This window comes from Pleurodeles waltl, chromosome 3_1 (genome assembly GCF_031143425.1).
Source record: "Pleurodeles waltl isolate 20211129_DDA chromosome 3_1, aPleWal1.hap1.20221129, whole genome shotgun sequence".
Lineage (NCBI taxonomy): Eukaryota > Metazoa > Chordata > Amphibia > Caudata > Salamandridae > Pleurodeles > Pleurodeles waltl.
In genome coordinates this window covers 1,464,980,169-1,465,002,622 of record NC_090440.1, presented here as the reverse complement: position 1 = coordinate 1,465,002,622, position 22,454 = coordinate 1,464,980,169, and the positions used below count along the sequence as shown (strand labels likewise).

At 43.6% G+C, this 22,454-nt stretch overlaps 1 protein-coding gene across 2 annotated transcripts in view; it reads left to right on the top strand.

The window, feature by feature from the left end:
* The window catches only part of ZRANB3 (zinc finger RANBP2-type containing 3), a 744,981-nt gene that overhangs the window by 70,757 nt on the left and 651,770 nt on the right, over positions 1-22,454 (top strand). For both annotated transcript variants that reach the window (XM_069225060.1, XM_069225059.1), the window contains exon 2: positions 18,930-19,026. The gene's annotated coding sequence lies outside the window, so the exon portion shown is untranslated. The remainder of the gene's footprint in view (positions 1-18,929; positions 19,027-22,454) is intronic.

Sequence of the window (22,454 nt, the reverse complement as noted above, 5' to 3'; positions counted from 1 at the left end):
TCCTGCGCTCTCAGTACGTGGAAGCCGGCTGTCCTGGGCTGCTCAGCAACTCAACTGCTCCTCTCAAACACTGTCTCCCACTCTGCCCGGTTGGCGCTGGTCACCGATTCGGGCTCCACCAACCTCTCCACTTCCTCGGGACAGGATTTGGTGCTATAGGGCACCCCTGGCAACGTTTCATAGCAAAGAAATGTATGGGCCCATGTGGAGTGTTGCAATCATGCATCTGCCAGTGCTCCCTCGAAAAATTATTAAAATGTTACTAGCCCTGGAGGTTGAGTAACTTGAATAATCTACTTGACCTAACTGTAATGTACTTGACCCGTAAACATGTCTCAAATTTTGCAAGTATTTTAGTTTACAGAGTCGCTTTTTTCTTCATTCTCACATATGAGTGCACCTTTAAATATGTGAGCTCAGCATATCTGCTGTACAAAAAAAACTATTTTTTGTTTGACTAAATATACTAAACGTTTTTACCATGTGTAATAAGAATCTAGCCCACATATAGGGGACAGATGATCCATGACTTGCCTCTTAGTTTACTAATAGCATTGCCAGCAGTGCAGCAGTGTTTCTCAGTTTGTTTACACGCACGTTTTACAAATATATTACTGAAGCATCATGTTGTAGCACACTGTCATTTACAGACAGTAAATTTCCAAGAAAATTAAGTAATCCTTCCCACTAACGTGCAGTTTTACTAATTAAAACTATAAAGTGTATTTACCATAATCTATGAAAATTGGGTTTCGGAAAACATATTTATCCTTTGTATTTAACCAAGTGAAGTTTTCTAATTTGTTTTCACCCTATTAAAATATGTTTTTCATTACACAGAAGTACAAAAATGGGCTTTCACAACTACTGAAATATATTTTGAAATGTCTGTACAGTTGACTTAGTTACTTAAATCTTGTGTCAGGAAAAACCTGACACCCTACAGTCTTTCATTTCACATCTTTTGAACAGCAGGTCAGACAGTTCATCTTACAAAATCCTGGAACTCTGCAGTCAAAAGGAAGCCCATATTGCCAGTCATTACTGTTGACCACATGTCCTAAAACAACCCTTCCCCATGACACGTATGACAAAGCCCTCCATCCAAACTGGTGTCCAAAGAAAGAACCAACTGTCAGTCGTGGGAGAGCCCACCAAAACACTCAATAAAGGAGACTTTGTGACCAATCAAGTTAACCCCCCTGCCCGGATCCCCCTCATCCCAGATCACAAATAGAAGCAAATATGCCCCCATTAACATTGAGAATCGGTGTGGTAGTAGTATCCCCCTGGACCAACTGGGCTGGAACCCCCCCCCCCCCCCCCAGGGAACCACTCCACCTTTCAACAATTAATCAACTGCTTTGAATCATTGCAACAACAGAGTCAAAACATATTGTTTGTGGTGTTACTTTAGGTAGTTCTTCAGCAGAGACTTCATTAGCACTGTCACTGTTTGAGGGTTCCAAAGCTCAGGACTCTCTCACCCATCCTAGTAGAAAGGCTCTAGTCCGTTGTCACTCAACGTTGCAACTTCCTCAAGTGCATGCTGTTGTTCCCACTGAGCTTCTGCTTTGATCGGGGTCCCCACTCCCAGCTCTCTTCTGCCGTGCTCTCCTTGGCCTCTGCACTTTCCACAGCGAGTCCCGGCTGTATCCTGCTCTTGGATTCACCTCGATCCAGATCCACACCTCTTGTGGAGTATGAAAGAAGAGGGTACCCTCCGGAGCGAATGCCAAAACTGGGGAATGGTCTGAATATGTATGAGGAAATGGCTTACATATCCTTACTTGGGAGAATAGCTGCCGAGATAGCCAGAAATCAATTCAAGTCTGGGTGTCATATACCGATGAGTGTGCCCAGGTGTCATGGGAGCCCTGATTCGCTGGACGTCAAGCAGCCTGATATCAGTTGCTTTTTCTATTATGGCACATACTGCTGCCACCGGTCGCCGCCGGGGTCCCTTAGAATGATCTAGTTTCCAACAAAGCACACAGTTAAAATCACCGCCCCAAAGTTGAGGCAGGTCGCCCCATTGTGCCACTCTAGAGTGCAGCGCTCTACAGAATTATTAATCATTGTGATTTGGCCCGTATACCCCCACTAGCAGCACCGCAAGACCATCCTTGGTGCATTGCCCTATCACATATCTGCCTCCTGGGTCTATGCACAGTTCCTTCATCCTGACCCCTGAACCCTGTGCCCCATATCAGCACTCTTCGAGTGTGAGAGGTAAATCCAGCCATGCAGTAAGTCCCCTGTAGTGTCCTGCTCGTGACCATTCTACTGTCTGGTGCCAAGTGTGTTTCCTGTAATTTGGCAACATCCACATTGTGTCATTGAAGATATGCCAATACCTTGAGTAACTTTCTGTTAACATTCAACTCTCGTACATTCCATGTTTAACACTGCAGCATTAATGTGTCCTCCCTGCCTCCTGTTGTCATGTGCACGTAATCAAACCCCATCTATTAGTTCCATTCCCAGTAGTGCATTTTGTGTTACTGTAGCCTGTAAAGGCAGTCCAAGACACAAACTTGTATTCCAGTGCAGTAGGTAACTCTCTCCTCCCACTCACGACATGAATTCACTTCACTTGCACAGCATTGTTATAACCTCATTAAGCCCTTCCTTCCCGAGCCCAATAAACTCCAGAACAAAGAAATGTGGATACATGGGGACAGATGCTACCGGGCCAAGCCTCCCAAGCTGCATCATATAGAACCAGCAATGGCCCATTATGCTAGACGGGAAACCTATTACCTGTACTTAGTGACAATGAAAATTACTACCCCGCTAATACCATATCACAGTCTGTATAGAGTCCTGCCGTTTAATATGCTTGCTGAGTGCGCTCACCTACTTTTGGTTTCAGTCACAGTCACTTTGTGGGAAGAGCCTGGTGCCTGCGTTGTGATTCTGAGGAGGCCCCTAGGTGCCGACGTGCATGTATCCCAGCCCAGCATTCTCCGCTAATACTGCTGAGCATCACCTCTGCACTGAGTGGCTAAAGTGTTTCTGGCATCGACACACAAGCCTGCCTTTGTTCCAGAAACAGGCCGATGCTGCTTGGATGTCGAGGGCCCGGCTGGCCAGCCGGCCTGCCGCCTACCCAACCCCAGCAAACACCCAGCAGTGCAGCTTCAGGTGATGGATCCCTATCACCGCTCCTTCCGCCACTACAGAGGGAGTGGAGATAAGCTGATGCTGCTAACTGCCTGGGGGGGGGAGGGGGCATGTCCCTCAGCACCTCAGCCGCTCCACCCGGCGCTGCTGCTACTCCCCAGGTAGGCCCCATTGCACAAATCACGAGCTGCTTGGAAGTGTTGGGTCGTATTCAGCTTTGAATGTTGCGGTGTGGGGAGTTTATGTTTCGGGGCAGTCAGTTTCACCATGCAGATGGCGGTTTCTGGAGCAGGATCATGGCGTACTGATGTGGTGGCCCGGAGAGTTGGCCTTTGGTGCGGCCATCTTTGTGCGTGGCAAGCTGCGCCCTCCAGAGCATGTAAAACTTAAGTATGCATTCCTACATTTTAAATACCATGCACTGTGCCCGATGAGCCTTTAGGGCCTACCGTAGGAGTGACTGATCCGTATCAAAACTTGTATTTTGCCACATTAAAATGGCAGTTTAAAACTGTACTACAGGTTGCAGTGTAAGGCTTGAAACAAGTTTTAAAGTGCTACTTTAGAGGGTAGCACAATGACTGCTGCAGGCTTACTAGTAGTACAATGCACAGGTCCTATGTACCTGTAGTACCACGTATTAGGCACTTAAAAAGTAAATTAAATGTGCCAATTAGGTGTAGGCCAATTTTTCCATGTTTGAAGGAGAGAGCACAAGCACTTCAGCACTGGTTAGCAGTGGTAAAGGGTCCTAAAGGCAGCAACATGAATTTAGCAAAAAAGGAGTGAAGGAAAAAAACTTGGGGGAACCCCACGCCAAGGAAGTCAGGTCTAACGGAGAGTCTCAGTCCCCTCACTGTGGAGGGAGCAAGGTGATGACCAGATGGTAATGATTATACAAATGAACATAGGATGTTACCTGAGACAACTGAAAGTCAGTCGAGTTAGTTTTATTGATCTGCAACCGCAGCTACCGCTACTCTCCTTTCTCCTTCTGCCTGTTATGTTAATTGGCAAGTTTTATTATCAGCCTCCCCTACCCTGAAAAGTGATGTTTTGTGTGCAAGATTCTTAACCTTGCCTTTAAAAAAGTATTCCGGTAGCTGCAATGAAATTACTAGTTTACAAATCAAAACATGTACATACATTTTATTGCACTATATGACTCTAAATGAAAAAACAAATGTAATGATACAGCAGAAATTGACCCGTGCTTTTCAGGCAGAATCGTATCTCTGCTTATCTGCATCTATAGAAGTAGATTTCTAGGGCAGCCTACTTCTGCTCTCTGATGTGATGTAGAGAGGGTTTAAAGGCGTTTCTAAACTTCTGTGGGTGACCGGGACTTCCATGAAAGCAAGTTCCAGTAAATCATCAGCAGAGGCATTCAGGCTTGTTTCTGTCCAGAAAGAAACAGACAGCACTCTGCTCCATGTTCTGCAAGTTTCTTTTAACAGAAAGATCTTCACAGTTTCTGGTCAAAAGGTGATCAACAAACTGGAGGGAAACCCCACATTACATGTGCATACTCAGGTAGTTTGCATGGACCCACTTATATCCGTAGCTCAGCTTCCAGATTTAAATGAACCGGACATTCAACGTGGACCTTATTTTTTCTCCTTAGAGAGGAGCCTGGGAAGATATTCTCCCCAGAATACATTTCACTGACCACTGCCTGCATAAAGATGAGCAGGTACACCTACAATGATGATTGCTCTAGTAGGATATATTGTAGATTCCTTCCACACAGCAGTGGAAACAGAGAACAACACAACATAGTAGCAACTGGGTACTGGGTTGTCCTCTATCTTCCATCTTACAGCTATCATTCTTGTGACAGTAAATGGTCATGAACAGCTAAGGGCCAACCTACCAGGAGGTACACTGGTAGCGTTTGTAAAGAATTTCACATATATTTGTGATCAAGTGATCCAGTAATAATGTTCACAAACACCTCAAACACATAAAATGCTGAACACGATTGACCCCTCCACCCCTGTCTGCCACAAGACCTATTTTACATTGGAAGGTTAGTAAGCACTCCTGTTAAGTGCATTCTATGTACCCCAAAAACAGTTATCCGTTATCATGTATCTCTTCCCCTTAAATGTTATTTAACAGTTGTAAATGGCTCTACTGCTTTGCAGAAAGTATTAGGGTGCTTTAGAGAAAGCCCATTTGGGAGAACGGAAAATTATCGGGATCAACATTTTGAGAAAAGTTAAAATTGGTGATCCACTGATTTGGTTAGTAAAGCACTAGAAAATATTTCTAGAGGAACTGGAAAAGGTGTTTTAAGGTGTTTGCTGTAACTGGGTAGAGTCCAGAGGCAGAGAGTTCCGCACAGATGTTGCATCTCCAGTAAAAACGTGCTTCTGATGCACACAAAATATTGAAAGAGAGTTGATGACATGCCAAAAGGGAGTGCTTGACAAGCACCAAAATGTTTCCATGAGATACCTGTTCGTCATGTGGTGGGGAAATCATAATTAAAGGCCTCACAAATATTTGCCTTAACTTTCCAGGAAAAATGAATAATGGCTGGGACGGCACAGCTATACAAGTTGACAGGGACTCTGCTTCATACACGACTCAACATAAAATTGTTTGATTTTACAGCTCCCACCACACATGGAAGAGATCAGTTGCCACTGCACCACATTTGCAAAACCAGCAGAATCCACTTTCACCTGTCATAAATGGATGTTGGCCTTTAAGAATGAAATTGAAACAGCTTTTGCATGAATCCTTTATATTGTGCACGTAAGCCCTGCCTGTACCACTGTCTCCATCTGTTACTGGCGAGCCAAGTGTGGATCAGTCAGCTTTATATGCCAAGGGAATTGCCATAGGTGCAGAATGGTCCTTTCATAATTTTGTAAAACCAGTCCGAGCCCTACGGGCACCTGCTACCATAGGAGAAAACACCCAGGAATTACCTGCGTTCTCAGACTTCAAATCACGGACACTTTAACTCAATGAAATGTCCATCTGCAAATAATTGACCCTCTATGCGAATCACTTATATTCTGATCAGGTAGACAATACCCTTAGTGGGTGTATTAGGAATACACATTGACAAAGCTGAAAGGTCTCACATTTGTGAGACCTATTAGCTTGCCAATGTCTTTTAACCATGTTCTACAGCAGCATGACTGCTGTTCAGCATGGCAAAAAGGTAATAGAGTGGCATAGAGGAGAGAAGAGTGAAGTGGCTGATATAGGCTTCGAGTGGCAAGGCTTAGATTGATGTGGAGTGGCGCAAAATGGAGTGGTGTGTAGAGTGCAATGGTATGGTATTGTGTGGAATGGCGTAAAATAGAGTGGAGTGGTGTAGAGTATCATAGAGAAGTACAGTTTTGGGTGTAAGTAAAGCATCAGCATCAATAGAGGCAGCATATAGGGTGAAAGCAACATAAGTAGAAAGACATGCAGCCTATGTTAAAAGTAGGAAAGGGCATTGTATGTCTAGGAATAATACAGAAGCTCTTATAAAACTGGCCTCACCTGACAGTTGTACGTTACCCTACTGAGAACTTTCCTTTTTGAAAGTCCCATTCTAACCATCAGTGGCAGAGGAAGCCTGAGCCAGAAGCAAGTACTTAGTTTGATGCGCATTGCATTATATTAATAGCTAATTTGAATAATGTTATTTTATAAATCAAGAAAAGATTAAATATTAAGTTGTCCCTAAAAGACTTCTAATCTTTGCCTTGTAGATTTCAATCTAATTTCATCATAGGAAATCTGAAGTTTAGTTTCAAAATAAATGTCTTATATAACTACTTATTCAAGCTCCTTATTTTTCAATGGATAATCTTATACAGCAACTTAATTTTGAGGGTGTGGTACCAGGAGGCCTTCTCTGAGTGACAGGAGATTCATGGTCCTAGAGTATCAGATCAGAGAAGGATTGGCACTGAATGAAAGCAGCTCACAGCATTGGGAATTGCGTTTCCCTTTGGCCCTCTTTTGTATGCAGGAACATCATGAAGTGACTGGAGTACTGGGAGTGCAGTCAAGACCTTTTTGTGTCCCCTGCCCTTATGGCAATGGGGATCTGAACATGTGTGACTGCTGATGCTCTATCTGTCTTCCTTCCTGATTACCCCTACGAAGCAAATGAGTGATAATTAGTAAAGGTGTCTAAGGTATGGCAAGGCACAAATAGAACTACTTCTTTAACCTTAAGTCCCCTACTATGAAAAGCATAAATAATAGTGATGCAAGTAGCACAGGCATGGAGCTCTTCCAAGGTGAGTTAATTCTTATGGTAGTGTCCAAATATTGTTGTTTATCACCTACAACATTGAAACATATAGCTTCCCAGAGAATGAATTGCAAACCTTACAGCTGCGTTTCAAGGATAACAAGAACAAATGACAGAATATGACTTCCCAAGAAGAGAAAGTTGTCTGACTTTGAGAAGGATTGTGATCCTTTCAAAGAGTTTGAGATATGTGCTGCCATCTCCATTGTACAATTAGAACAGAATTGCATATCTTGAAGTACCCAGGGTTCCATGCGTGAGATGATCTAAAGAGAGATTGTCTCAAAATTTCTAGAATCAGATGTGCTGGAGGAGAAAGTTCCTAAAAAAGTATCAGTGGTGAAAAGTGGTGAAGCTGCACATGAGAGACCCGCTTGGAACAATGAAAGGAGAAACATCACTTCTTGTGGAATTGCACCTCACTATTGAGAAAGCCTTAATGTTCAGTGCTGTGATAAAGAAAATACTATATCCCTTCGGGGAACTAGGATACTGCTTTTCCCAGCTCCCAGTAAGGGTACACAGACGAAGTTCTCTGCCTTTGATTTTTTTATTTTTTTATTTTAAATGTAATGAGGCACTGGCCTTGTATCTAACGAGGTTGAGAGATGTGTATGGTTGACAGACACACTTCTTTTCTAACAGTTATATTGCTTTAGCTGTTTGCTGGACCTATAGAAAATGAGGGTCCCAGGCACATTTTAGATTTTTTGTGATTTCATCACCCGTTGGTTCGATAGTGACTGTTCTACCATGGTTCCTGTGAGCTATAGGAGAGTTGTGGTAATATTGACTGGGTGAGTGGAGTTTTTTTATTTTCGACTGTTGGCTTTGTCCATGCCTGGCATCCCTTCCTGCTTGACTACCTCCCAGACTTGTGAGCCTGACTTGTGGGCCACTGGTTGGTCCATTGGTGGTTGTATGGAGAATTTTTGTTCTCTTCTTATTCCTTTTAAATGATAACCTTTTGAGATATTACTGTGCATCATTGGGCATGCTGTGATACTTTTATGCCGTGCGAATTTGGCTCCATAAATGTTTCATAAAATAAAATAAAAAATATGTTGGCTCCTTGAGGGTTAGCAAACAGTCACAGGTTAATGCTGGGTTTATAAGACTAACTATTGGTTGGAAACCAGTTATCTGTCCGAAGGAACGGGGGCGTGGCTAACCGCCCAAGATGGCGGTCGTTTGATTGTGGAGCTCCCGTTCCGGGCCCGCCAAGCTCCATAAATCTGAGCTAAATTGGGACCATCCATGGTGGAAAGATCTGTCTCTCCCAGGGGAGACACCTGAACACCCACTAAACCAGTGATGGGGTCCGATCGGCACTACGCAGATCCTGCAGAGCCATATGAGGAGTCAGGCCTAAAGTACTGAGGCAGAGACGGGCCTAAACGGAAACCGGATCGGAGGTGTGTGGCGGTCAGGTGACAGTCGTGTTCGGCGCGGGGGCCTGGGCTGTGACGGTGTGGCCGTGCCGATGCGCTTGGCCTGGGTTCCTCTTCCACCCCTTCCCCTCTAGGGCGCTGTGCGGTTCGCAGGCCGCGGTGCAGATGAGACTGGGTCTGGTGCCGGGCTGGGCCTGGCGAGCGGAGAGCCGAGGCCGGAGGAGATAGCCACGAAGCCTGTGTTACGTGACGGTGCGCGAGGAGTGTGACGGAGATGCAGTAGAGATCGGTGCTGGAAACGAGGGCCCGGACTGCGGTGCTACGTCCTCGGTCATCCGTGATAGCCGGGGTCATCTTTCCTGCCTCCTCCCCCACTGAAGATGTGCCGAGCAAAACAAAGTGGGCCAAAACGATAACAGGCAAAGGGCAAAAGAGCGCTGGCATCATTCATGATGAAGGAAATTTTTTGGGAGAAACACAGTGGGCGGCCTATAACCCTATGGGTAGAAAAATCCTGAGTCACACACTGTAGCGTAAATATCGGCAGAAGAGGGCTCTGGGTATTGGAAATACAGCCAACGTCTGCATTCAACTACGAGATTTTCTAGTAAACATGTTCAATATTTGACTGCTGGTGTGAGAAGGGAGGCATTACCAAACGCAGGCCCCGCATTGGATTGAATTGACTGTGAGAGCTGTGTTATTGATTCATTGAGCTGACAACATTACTTATAGATGAGATCATGGGCCACACAAAGGGCAAACATCAGTGGTGGCTGGTGACTGAAAGCAGTGGTGGGGCACAAATACAAGATGGAATTGTACCTTGTGAGAGAGCCTCACTACCCACGTATTTCCATTCACCTACTCACCCACTGCCTTTGGTCACCTACCCATTTACTCATCCACATTGTCATCCACTGCCATTCACACAACTCTTATACACAGACATCCACATTTTCTCAGCCACTCTGTCAAGCCCTGCAAACACATTCAAACAAACACACATTGCCTCACCCATCCAGTATCCAGCAGTTTCAGTGATAAAAGGTACACGTTTATTTGAGCTGCAGATTGCATGTTTAATATGACATATCACGTCATTAGTCTGCAGAAGAAATAAAACAATAACTAGCCATGATAAATTACTGGAACCATTACTGCCTTTGAGAGACTAAATCACCTACAGAGGCAGTGAAAGGAGAGGAGAGTTGAGGGAACAGATTCTTTTCTTATTGTCTGTAAAAAAGATAGAGCTCCAACTTACTTGTGTGCAGGGTTGTCTTTGGCATATTTATGACTTGAGGTCTTCAGGTCACACTCCTGTCTCCCAGAGAGCCCTGGATGGAGTTATTTATTGTATTTATTTCATTTATTTTCCACAGACTAGGGATTTTCTTTACGCAATGCCACATTCTTTTAATAAAATGTGACCTCTGGTACGTAGACCCTTCTGATCACACCCCACCATGTGAGTAAATAGGAAAGGGTGGAGAATAATATCGGAGTGACATGAAGGTTTCAGAAACCCGGGCTGAACAAAAAACGCTCCAGGCTGTTTACAATCAGGGCTTCTGGTGGAGGAGGAGATAAGCCAGGGACGTCACTGCGTTCTGAGAAAATGTAAGGGCTTTGCGTGGGCAAGCCCTGTCAGTCCTACTGTGCAGCTTTCAGCCACATACTGACGCAGGTGCAGTGGAGCTTTTCAAAGTGCACAACTTTCACTCTGAAAATGTTGTGCAGAAAATGTTTTACTTTCATCATGTAATAAAATTTATGCTTCACTAGAGAGGCCAGAAAAGGCTAGGGGCGCAGCCCCTTAGCCCTTGAACACCAGCCGCCACTGGCAAACATCCAGAGAATGGAGAGACGTCTGCCTCTGTGAGTCCACCACTGACTACAACAGACGGCCCAATAGATAAACTAGATGTCATCCTACAAGAAATCAGGGATTCAAGAATAGCGATAGAGCAAAGATTGGGCTCTATCACAATGGAACTGAGTATTCTGAAGGACGATCAAAAGAAATTATAAGATAGAAGAAAGTTGACTGAGATAAACATCGCCGAGATCCTCCCTGCTCACAAAGAAAACAACAATGCCATTGAGCACCTTCAACAGCAAGTAGAGACCTTGCAGGAAAGAGTTGAGGACACAGAAGGGTGATCACGACGTAACAATATTCGCATAATAGGCCTCCCGGAAGGAAGGAAGGGAGGGGAGAGACCCCACACAATATTTGGAGGATTGGCTGAAAATGATAGCAGTGGACCGACTGTCAGCTCACTTCACAATAGAAACAGCGCCTAGTAGGAGGTTGTCAGCGAGACCGGATCCTCAGGGTTTGCGCTTGTTCCCAATACGTCCTCCTCTTGGCAGCTCCAAACTCTACTAGCTATCATAGCACAGAGTTAAAGAATGGCCAAGTTGGGGATGGGGTTTTAGGTTGGGAACAGCTGGGAAGGAGACCTGTGGAAGCAAGAGTTAAGAACACAATAGCAAGGTTATTCACATTAATCTTCATGAACTTTGTTTTAATTATCTATACTCTAATAACATGAGAGATCAAGGACTTTTCAATAACGTGACCTTTTTAACTCTGGATACCTGGAAATAAAAGAAGGATTACGCAGACTTTCATATGAGCGTTTTCAAAATAACATCTTCTTATAATTATATACTCTGAACATTGAACTCTCTCAAGTTAGTCCTTAGAATAGCAATGACGTCATAACAAGAATCAATGAATACATTAGTTCCCAAAGAATTAACTGGTATAGGATTCATGAATGATACTGTGGAAGAGATAAACTGACTAAACTTGTTTTGTCTGGATAGATCACACTCTGTTTGGTCTGAGTTTCAAGATTCAATTGCCCAGAAATTATTGCGCACCTGGTTGCCAGACTGCGCCTCAAGACTCAAATACCTGAAATGATTCCGCACTCTGCCGATCCGAACTGCAAGGGTTAACTGCAAAGAATGAATCGCGCACACTGTTACCGATTCAACCATCAAGATTGAACTGCCTCGAAATGATCACGTTCTCTGCCGATCCGAACTGCAAGGGTTAATTGCCAAGAATGAATCGCGCACACTGTAAATCACAAGGCCAAAACTCAAATGCTTCTAGAAACAGAGTCGGGGGCCTACCCCGACCTCCGCCTTACAGCCCTGCTTGAAGATCAGCAAAATAATAAGGACAGGGCCAGGTAAATGCCTAAGTAGGCCTCCGGAACAGGAGTTCAGGGAAATGCTGCTGCTCTGCACCGGGACCTCTGAATAGTGAGCACGTAGAGCTGGGCTGGGTACTTTTAAATAGACCCAAGCCCTGCCTACATGCCGCACCCAGCCAGGCTGCAGGAAAGGCGTCTAGAAAGGCTCAGAATAGGGACCACACCCTAACCACACCCTGTATTCCTGCAGCAAAGCCTTGAAAATGAACAATACATTACAAACAGCATTAATGACATTTCAAGATAAATACCTGCAATGCAAAAGGTTAATATACAATATCAACACAAAATGCATGAGTTATTACATTGCATAAGGTTTGTCATTTTGCATTATGCTGCCCGTAGAGCGCGCACTGTCCTGGTGTTGACAGAGGTCTCCACCGGGGGCACCATCGCCCCCCTTGATAGCTCGGATATTAAATTGAAGAGATCGTGATACTATATTACAGGTAGCAAGAGAATTGGACCCCATTGTCGTAGATAACACTCGAATCTCTCTATACCCAGACTACACAATATCAGTCACAAACGCAGAGCTTCTTTCCAATTCGTAAAAAAGAGACTGCGAGTGAAGGGGCTGACACATGCCCTACTGTTCCCGGCCCGATTACGAATTACATATAATCAAAAAGCGCATTTCTTTGAAACACCTGCTTTAGTATGTGATTGGCTAGACACGACCTTCCCGCAGTCGAGGACCGGAGACCAAATTGATGCCCAATCCTCAAGACCGCTCCGCCAGCCCCGCAAAGACAAACAAAGTCGACAACATTCAACACGGAAAAAAACGGGCCCAACGCTATCGGAAGTACTGGAAGGTCAACATGATGCAATTCAGTCAGCATACTCCATACAAAGAGTAGACTCCTCTCCACATGGTGTTGCCTCCTCGATGGATAGCAGCGTGGCGTCTGACTCAGAGGGAAGTTTGGCTTTATTTCCCTCTATCACCTCGCAAATAGCGCAAGATCTTTAAGGACAAGCTTAAGCAAAACTGAGCTCCTGAAGACTTCCCCCTAAATACCCCAGTAAGACTTATGAATAATCACAAAGTGCCCACACGATCCGCGTAAAAAAAAAAAAATGGCTAACTCCAATATAAACAAAGCACACCTTCAGCAAGACACCGGTGACCACAGGATGAAGAAACCAGCTCCGAGGTTTGACTTTGAAAACATATAGAAGGGAATAGTTATGGTTATGTCCCCATATCCTGAGGGGATTATGTGTTTCCCCCCTCAAAAGGCGGGCCCGGACGGTCAAGCTCAGTGATATTTGTTTTACATAGAGAAACCCGTTGACCACGGGCGAGTCCTACTGAACATACATCTTGTATAACCCCCATTGCGAAGGCTCATTGGTTAGTTTTTACAATAATGGTTGTAAGTCAGTTTGGTTTTTATTGCGGAGAAGTTTGGCAAAGTCTGTTCCGGCTATGCCTAGTATTGAGTTCAGTTGTAGGAATTGCTAGTTATTAAAAAAGTTCGACATCAACAAACACATCATGGATAACATCTCTAGGGGGACAAAGGCAGGAATGGACTGCAGGAGGGACAATTATATTAATGCTTCATAATGTCTTCGATACGGGAGTACAATATTATTACTTGGAATGTACGTGGCATGGGACCTGTGCACAAACGGCATAGAATATTGGCCCAATTGGACCGCCGAAAAGCACACATTGTTTATTTGCAGGAAACACACCTTACCACACGTGAGCGGCGAAACTCCGCAATAAATGGCGGGGACAACTCTTACATACATCATATTCTGCGTTTGCACGAGGGGCGGCTGTGTGGATACGCGCTGGGGTGCCCTTCGAGGTACTAGACACTAGGATAGATGATGAGGGCAGGTACACTCTGATCAGAGGTAACTTAGATGGGAAACCCGTAGTACTGGGCAGCATATATGCCCCAAATAGCAGCCAGGATGTCTTCCTAGAACGATTATCGGTGGTACTGGCACAATGGACACATATCCCTTGGAAATTAGGTGGAGACTTTAACGTAGTACTGACATTACCCTGGATCGCTCCACGCCACCATTATCTGGCACTAATGCACAAAGACAAGCAGAGGCACTGACGAATTGGTTACAGGGTTGGGCACTAACAGACATATGGCGGGCCAGAAACGTAGGCATGAGAGAGTACTCCGTCTACTCCCACCCACATAAAGTACACATGAGACTTAACCGTGTTTTATGCACCACAACATTGCAAGCGCAGATGACCCATGCTACATACTTAGGGAAAACACTATCAGACCATAACCCACTAGAACTGACATTGGTGTGGGGGAGACTATCTACACCGATCCCAACATGGCGCCTGCAACCATCACTATTAGAAGATGTAGTGCTGAGGGAAGAAATAGCTCAGGTAATAACAAATTTCTTTACTGATAATACTGGCACCTCGTCCTCTCCTTTGGTGGAATGAGAGGCGTTTAAAGTGGTAGTAAGAGAAGCAATGATGGGAGCGATGACGGGAGTGCGGATAGTAATAGCAAGAGAGCTCAAACAAGTAGATGACAAGCTGGGGCCACTAGAAAGAGAGGCAATATTGCAACCCCTCAAGCTCAGCAGCTACAAGACGCCAGAGCCGAGCACGCAGACCTAACCGAAAGACTACGAAAAGTAGATTACGCAAAATACATGGAACGCGCATATAGCGAGGGGGATAAGGCAGGGACACTGCTAGCGCGCCTTATAAAAGAAGAGCTATCCCCCACTCCCATACTGCACATTAATACACCGCAACAAACTAGAATAACTGCACAAATGGAGATAAATGCGGCATTTCGAGACTACTATATAACATTATATTCCGCCCCAACAATAATGAATAGAGCACACATCGATTCCTTCTTAGCCGGCATTGAGCTACCAACTCTTAATGACGAGGCCAAGCAAATTTTAGGAGCACAGATAACACAGGGGGAGATACGCGAGACCATTAAAAGTATGGTGCGTAATAACTCACCAGGATCGGATGGACTTCCGTCCGAATTCTATTATTTGCATAGCTCAAAACTAGCCCCACAATTGGAAAAATTGTACCATGCCTCGTTGTCAGTGGGACACATCCCAGATACTACTAAACAAGCAATAGTGACCTTATTGTTAAAACCTGGAAAGGCTGCCACAGATATATCGTCCTATAGACCCCCATCATTGCTAAACACAGAATATAATTTACTAGCAAAAATATTAGCGCAGAGGCTCCTTAGGCAATTTGATACATACAGACCAATGCGGATTCATTCCGTCCCGTAACACCTCCTTGAATATTCGCCGGTTATATCATGTGATGGACTCGGCTAGAGAGGGATACTCCCAAGCGGGGTGTCTCTCCTTAGACCTTCGTCAAGCATTTGACTCCTTGAGCTGGGACTACATGTTTGGTGTATTGATAAGATTTGGGTTTCCGCACGAATATATACGTTGGGTCCGACTGCTTTACGCTGCTCCTACGGCAAGAGCGCGCACAGGACAGAACATTTCTAACGCCTATCATGTTTATAGAGGTACTAGACAAGGATGCCCATTGTCTCCCCTACGGTTCGTCCTAGCGGTGGAGCCTTTGGCACATCGATTGAGGCGCGACGGCGAGTCCTGGGGAATAGACATAAAGAGAACAAAACATGCGGTATCATATGCAGATGACATTATTTTATATATGAAAGTTCTAAACCGCAACCCAAGTACTGCTGCGCAGATATTTCATGACTTTGCACCACTGTCTGGACTGATGATAAATTATGACAAGTCCATGGCATTTTCCTTCTACGGATCAGATATAGGTAATGTGGTAGACTTTGGTGATAAAAGACTGCAAGTAGCTGTAGATACGTTTCGATACCTGGGTATACAAATTTATCGAACCCCATTGGATCTACTAGAAGGTAATTTACGAAGAGCAATGACCTCACTTAAGCCACATATTCAGTGCTGGATAACATTACCAATATCCATTGCGGGCAGACTAGCGCTGGCCAAGATGGTGATGCTACCCCGCATTTTATACTACTTTATGAATCTACCGGTGAAAGTGCCAGAGGTATATTTTAAAGCTCTCCCTCCGTTTGGGGGAGGGAAAGGCGGCGAGTTGGACTGTCTAAGCTACAAATGCCAGTGAATCAGGGGGGAATGAGTGCACCTGATTTTAAGGCCTATTGTTTGGCGAGCCAACTGCAATGGCTTGCGTTTTGGCTGGTCGGACGAAACTTGCAGGAAATAGAAAACACCCAAATAATGCTAGATAAGGGCAATATACACTCTTTGCTGTGTCCAGGATCCCGATTCCCTGAAGGAACGCCACTTTTACTACAAGTGGCCCTGCAATATTGGAAACTCGCACTTAAATATACAGCCAATACAATTCCTTATGCCCCTAATACCCCACTGTTGGGATTACCAGTAAATGCTGGAACACTAACCCAAAGCCGAATACAACGATGGATACAGGGAGGAGTAGACACAGTGGGGTCGCTGTTCAGGGATCATCACTTACTCACACATAGTGATTTTATACATGAATATAACTTGTCCTCCTCAGTGTTCTTGTTGCACGCAAATATAACACACTATGTAAAAAGACACTGGGACCCAGATGGCATAGAGCCCCCCACACATGATCTTATACAAACTATACATACCGTAGGGCATGGGAAACACTTAATAAAATGCCTTTACCGGGGACTCAGAGCTCACCTAATGCAGCCCCTGACGGCGCTAAAAACGAAGTTGGAGTTAGACATTGGCAAAGAATTAGCTGACAAAGAATGGGCAGTAATTCTAGAATACCCTAGTAAGGTATCCCGTAATACAAGATTTAAGTTTATACAATATGTTATACTACATAGAGCATATCTCACACCGCGCAAATTGCATTTGCTGTACCCGGCGGTGCCGTCAAAAAGTCCCAGATGCGGGGTTTAGGAAGCAGAATTATTACACATGCTGTGGAGTTGTCCTAATATCTCCCAATACTGGGATGGGGTGCACAACATATTAGAGAAGGTAATAGGAAACACTATATGGGGAACAGCGGAGGTGTGTTTGCTTGGACTGCTTCCTCACACAAGAAAAGGAAAAGTGACCACACGACTTACAGGCTTAGCACTCTTACTGGCAAAACGTCTACTGACCATGTGCTGGAAGGCCACACTAGCTCCCTCTGTGGCACAATGGGGTATGGACGTGTTGGAATGGGGAAGGGCAGAGTGTGCCGCCCTCAGGAGAGAGGAGAGCAGAGAACTGAGAAGACTACCAATAGCTTTAGACTGGGATGAGATATTGTACATTTTTAAAGCAGCATGTGAAGAGGAAGAGGCCTGAATACAAGTATAAAACGGCCCTTAATAAATTACTAGAGTTGATATAAACTAGCTGCCACTACTAGTGTTTTATTAAGAGTAGAAATGGGGCGCTGGGATGATGCCGCTGGATACAGTTAGTGGTTAAGAACTCCCCAAAACTATATGCTGAACAGTGTAAATGTGTTGAAGAAAGAAGACTAAAACTGTACTGCACCATTGCTATGGTGCCCCTACAAGAACGATATGTCAAGTTAGAGCATGAAGGAAGGAGAATAAGGTTTAAATGTTATGAGTTATATCGGATCAAACTATGCAAATTTATACATAAAGCACTGTAATGTACTAGAAAACTGAACATACAAATGGTAAATAATGGAATACAGTGCTCCCAAGACAATAATGCTTTGTATTATTTACTATGGAAAATATTACTCTGTAATGTCCAGTGAATAACAATATATGGCATATACCGAAAACAATAAAAAGTGTTTAAAAAAAATAATTAATCTGTCCAAAGGAACAACAGATATCCCCACATTGTTGTCTAGCAAATATCCTATTTGGGCTTACCTTTTGGGAAAATACCTTCTGGAGTGTGATATTCATCACATTTCACACCATGAAGTTCCTAAAACATTCTTCCCTGCCTGTGACCCTCCTGCAATCTTCTCATGGCCATAAACCATCACCGACAGGATTAAGGAGCTACTTATCTGTCAATACTTTCAGTGTACAGGCTTGGTGAGGTTTCCTGTGTTTTTGTCAGATGAAGCTGCAGGCTCTACACCTGTTAGACCACTTCCCTCACTATCCTTAACTTCTGCTTTACAACCCTGTAGCCTCAGAACCCTAAGAATATTGTTTCGCAGAAGCTGCTTGGCAAGCCATGGAAACACCACCACCTGATGGCTAGTCTGCATCGTTGGTGGTCTGACTTGTCAAGGCCTCACTTACCTGAATACGAGGCCTTCTACAGAAGTGACACCTTTCCACCCACTCCGAAGGAAATTATGCCCAGTCACCGCATGGTAGTGACAATCCTACAAGGGAAAGGGGGTTGGATGGGAATCTGGAAGTAACCACTTGCCTTTGGACCTGGTTCTCCTTGGTCTTTTTCTTGATCAAGTTGCCTTGATTCACCTTTAGAAATCTATTCTGGGGTAAATATACTCAAACCATTCTGTGACCCTCCTCTGTACGTATTCTTACTCAATCATGACTATAACTTTCCCTTGTGGAAGTTACAAAAGAAAACAACTGTTATATCAGAATGTACTATTCAAAATTCTAGCTAAAGTACCCCAATGTCACTTCTCCAAAAAATGGTTTGTTAATGTTCTTGATGTGGGTCTTGTGCAGCCTCTAAATGTCTCTATCATTTGGCTGCTTCCGTAGTATAAAGCAAAACTGCTGATTAACCTTTGACATGAAAAAAGTATCCTTGTTTCCATGGTGCCTGCCACATAGACTTTTCTGATGCAAATGTACTTAGTATGAAAATGTAATGATGTTTGACTAGCTTCAAGATATCAACATCTGCACTTTGCCCAACATTTTCCTGTGTTTTGTTGTTTTCTAGACCCAGGAGTTGTGAACAAAGTCCTGTGTCACCACTGTCGAAGAAATCCTTCTGAGTGTCGAGAAGGAGGTTGCTTCAAATTGGAACCAGAAATCAGGTGAGAAGTTATCTCTGGATTATGTTCTCTTCTAGTGACAATTACAAGTAACCTCCTGTATGTTGGGCATGGTGTAAATACTACAGCACGCAAGATAGGTGGCCAGATTTTGGTGGAATGAGATCTTGTCAAATTTCAAACGGGATGTTTCTCTAGGTGAAATCTCAGAAGAGCTTGCTCTGCCAGAATACAGTTCAACATAGGCAACACCACAAAGGTTTTTAGTACTTTTTAAACAGTAAGGGAGACCTAAAAGTGTTTTAACTGAAAGGGAAAACGCACCATTGGGTAGAAGTGTGTTGCAGAGAGGGGTACCATTGGGACATAGACTTGTAAAGCTAACCCTTTAAATTAAGGTAAACTCAACCATGCTGTTTGTGGAACAAAGGAAACTATGTGCTTGTGAAACCTGCAAGACTCCGAGGGGAATCTGAGTTTTGACAGGAGATTGGGTGACAGTGTGTGTATGCCATAGTGCAGAAGTATGAAGGAGCATGCTATGACTCTGAGTGTTCATGACCTTTCCAGAGGTCTGTGATGTTGTGATGGGTTTCTGAATACCTGCGGAACCGGTGATGATGACAAGACCTAGGACAGGTTTCTGATAGTTTTCAAACTCCTCCATGTTAACTAGTTATGTTACCTTCCCAACAAAAAAATTAAATCTTCCAGTTTGGCATGGTAGATGGGTTCCAACAAAGGAAGTCTCACGGTATCCTTTTACCAACAAAGTAACAGGGGCCTTCTTTTCGGAAAACCGGAACAAATAGTGATATAATCTGAGGAGAGATGTCAGCAAAATAATTAATCAAGGAAGTGGCGGGATACCACCACTTTAAAACACTGTTGACTTAATTTGGTTTATAATGAGCAACAATGACAGAGCCCTGCTTGTAGGTGTAGGGCAGTGACAATACCAAACACAAACCATAAATTTAAGATAATAAAATCAGCTATAATAAGAGATACTAATAGGTCAACAGAAAACATTTCCTTTTACAAGAATACAGCAAAAAGGCAGAAACTGTGTGATCCTTCTTTCATTATGTCTCCACGAAAATAGGTACAGTATCCGGTGTTGTTTAACTTTTTCACCTATTGCAGCGATAATAGTGGCTGTGACACGTTGTTTCTCGCTTTTGGAGGCACTGATAAGGACCAAGCTGAGTGTTCACAGAAAAAACTTTACACATGATCAGGGTGTTAAAGAGCATGCTGAAATACAAATGGAGAATTGCAGAAAGAAATAGAGTGGATTAAGAAAGAAATGTATAATTTAAAATGTGGATAAGACTACTAAGAACATGATATTTAAGAAACTATTTCTGATATATTTCAAGAGGAATCTAATAACAATAAGAACATTTTTTTATGAGGGATGAAAAAGATTATCAGATAGGAACAGTTTATTCAAATGTTCCCTTAAGTCAGTTAGACAATGAAAAAAGCAAGATGTGAAAAAATTAAATTAGGTTACTTTGACAAAGAGGAATCCATGATCAGTGGGTCAAAAACAGGAGGAACACGGAGGAAAGCCAGAAAGTAAGTACATTTTTTTTATTGCTGGTCATTTAAAATCAGTACAGTTACTCATAAAATGAGACTTGCTGAAACACAAACATACCCATGGGAAAAGACCTTGAAAAAAAGTCACAGAAAAAGGTATAAAATGAGGAGAAACAAGTGATCCAAGTTGAGATGGGTGAAACAGTATTGAAGCTATAACAAGGTCACGCATGAAAGATGAGCCCTGGAAGAAACCAACTTGGGGCCAGATGTAGGTAGGTCCGATTTTGCGAATCGGAAATTGCGAGTCGGTGCGACTCGCAATTTCCGATTCGCAAAATCGGATGCAGAACGGTGTCTCAGACACCGTCTGCGAGTCGCTATGGGGTCGCAAAGACCCACCTCATTAATATTAATGAGGTGGGTCGCATTTTGCGACCCTAGAGCGAGTCCCTGCATTCACAGGGATGGTGGCCTGCTGGAGACAGCAGACCTCCATGTCTGTGACTGCTTTTTAAATAAAGCAGGTTTTTTTTTTTTTTTTTTTTTTCAGCCCGTTTTCCTTAAAGGAAAACGAGTTGCAAGATAAAAAAAATAACGAAACCATTTGGTTTCGGTTTTTCAGAGTAGGCAGTGGTCCATTGGACCACTGCCTTCTCTGAAAAACCTTTTTTGGCAGCATTCACAAAGGGGAAGGGGTCCCATGGGGACCCCTTCCCTTTTGCGAATGGGTTACCACCAGTGTGACACTAGTGGTAACTGCGAATTGGTTTGCGACCGCATTCGCGGTCAGAAAGCAATTTAGCATAGCGATGCGAGTTGCAAATAGGAAGGGGACAACCCTTCCTATTTGCGAGTCGCATTCACAATTTGCGAGTCTGTACCGACTCGCAAATTGTGAATGAGCATCGCAATCGACATTTTGCATGATGCAAACTGCGATTTTCGCAGTTTGCACCATGCAAAATGCTTGCTACATCTGGCACTTAAGTTTTAGTTTATTTGTTGCACCCTCAGTTATGTTGTTATTCTTCTGTTGGTAGTAAACTCATTTAAATCTAATTGGAAATTAAAATTGAATACATTTTTAAGAGGGGGTCTATGATACCCTAAGTGACATTTCACAGGCCAGATATTTCTGATTTAAATTCCAGTGCCTTAAAGAAATTCAATTGATATTCAGTCTAAACTCGAATAATGCACTAGAAAGTGAAGAATTGGTGGATAAGATAAAAAAATGCCCTTTCTCGACCTGGGGCAATACTAAATTCTGAAGGCTTGACTTTAATCTCGGGATACCATTGTAAATCCAACCTTGTTTCCCCATTGTTGGTTGCACCATGTCAGGTTACTTTCTCTGAATTCCTTTTTCAAAAAGGTATTAAAGGATTATAATGCAAGAATCAATGATCGATGGGGCCTTAAGTAGCATAGTTGTACTGAAATCAAGCCTAAGAGTGGTATTAATATCACTAATGATATTATCTGTAACAGGTTTTATGGAAATAACTCAAAAACATTTATAAGCATTCGATTCACGTCAATGATGTGGCAGAGGGATAATGATGAGAGCAGTCTGAGTGGTGTATTCTAACAATATGGGTTCACTGTGAATCTAAATCCCCTGTTTTGGGATGTGCATGGTTTTAGACATATCCATTGGTGGAGACCAAATGATACTACAGCATCCTATTGCTCAGGGCACCTGACTCATAGCTAGATCTCAAATACTGGATAACACTGTCATTTATTTACGTTATAGCTGCTTCCAAAAGATGGGGGGGTTGCATTCAGGTGGGCTGGTACCACTCTTTGAGATTAAGATTTCCAAATCTGTCACTCCTCTATCTTTAACATGCATCTGGTAGCTGACAGCATTGATACCACAATATACAACAACAAATGTAGATTTTGCATCCCAG